The sequence below is a fragment of the Bubalus kerabau genome, chromosome 3 (genome assembly GCF_029407905.1).
Source record: "Bubalus kerabau isolate K-KA32 ecotype Philippines breed swamp buffalo chromosome 3, PCC_UOA_SB_1v2, whole genome shotgun sequence".
NCBI classification, from domain to species: Eukaryota; Metazoa; Chordata; class Mammalia; order Artiodactyla; family Bovidae; genus Bubalus; species Bubalus kerabau.
The window spans coordinates 69,090,908-69,092,203 of NC_073626.1; positions in this window are offsets into that span (position 1 = coordinate 69,090,908).

Here is a 1,296-nt window from a genome sequence, read left to right on the forward strand (position 1 = left end):
TTCTATTGCATGCACCTGTCGGGAAACTAGAGTGGAAAATGCATAATGAACACTTCTTAATAAAATATTTTATATCTGACAGTGTTATAACCCTATTTACCATTGACTTTTAGGGGGAAAAAAAATAACCAAAACACCTTGGCTCTTCTAGCAGATGTTTAGGAAATATCCTTTTGTGTATTATGGTTTTAATGAGAATGCAGTCCTTACTTAGTAGAATAAGTGTCTTCTCCAAGTTGGTTATCATTAACTTGTTAATTACTCGTGTATGGTATAATGCATAAAAGTGATTTATATTTTATAAGACATAGCTAATTGTAAGTTTATTCTTGTATTAGTCTTGAAATGCATTGTAAATGTCATCCTGTAAGAGTCTTGAAATGTATAAGCATGTCATTACATAAGCCAATATATTTTAGATGATTTTTGTTTTATTCTTTAAATAAATTTTTATCAAAACATAAAAAAAAATCACATTATAGAAAATTTAGACTATGAGGAAAACAAAACAGGTCACCTATGATCTCTCCAGTCTCACACAACTCACTATTTATTTTGGTGTATTTTCCTTCCAATATTGTTATATCAGCAATAATACGCATACATACTACAGTGTTTTGCTTAAATAAAAGGAAAATCTAAAGCCAAAAATAAGAAAACCTCTCCACATGATTGTATTATTTTTTCTGAAGACAGAGACACGGACTAAATACTTTGTAAAGACTGTTCTATATTGGAATTAAAATCATGACTCTTTAATCTGTAAAATACTAAAAAGAAAAGTAAAAATCTTCCAAAGCTGACCTAAGAAGAATTCCCTTCCCTATTTCATCTAATTCCCTCCCCTAGACTTACTCTTGTAGTTTGGTGTACATCTTGCTTAAAATTTCCCAAATCTACATTGGCATGTATAGAAATACATGAATTATTACAAATCTGAATTATACTGTACATACAGGTCTGTAACTGTGTTTGTATACTCAATAGTTTATCATCTACAGCTGGTACTACAATGTTAAATCATAGTATTGACCTGCTCATGTTTATTAATGTCTATCTAAATGAGTAAAACCTAAAGGGTAAGATGTGTTCAGGTTAGAAAATAATAAATCTCAATATCTTGTAATAACCTATAATGGAAAAGAATCTGAAAAAGAATAGATATAGATATATGTACAGCTGAATCACTTTGCTGTACACTTAAAATATTGTAAACCAACTGTACTTCAACAAATAAATAAAAGTTGTTGTTATACCAAGTAGTTAAAAAAAGAAAGAAAATAACATTTCTCACAC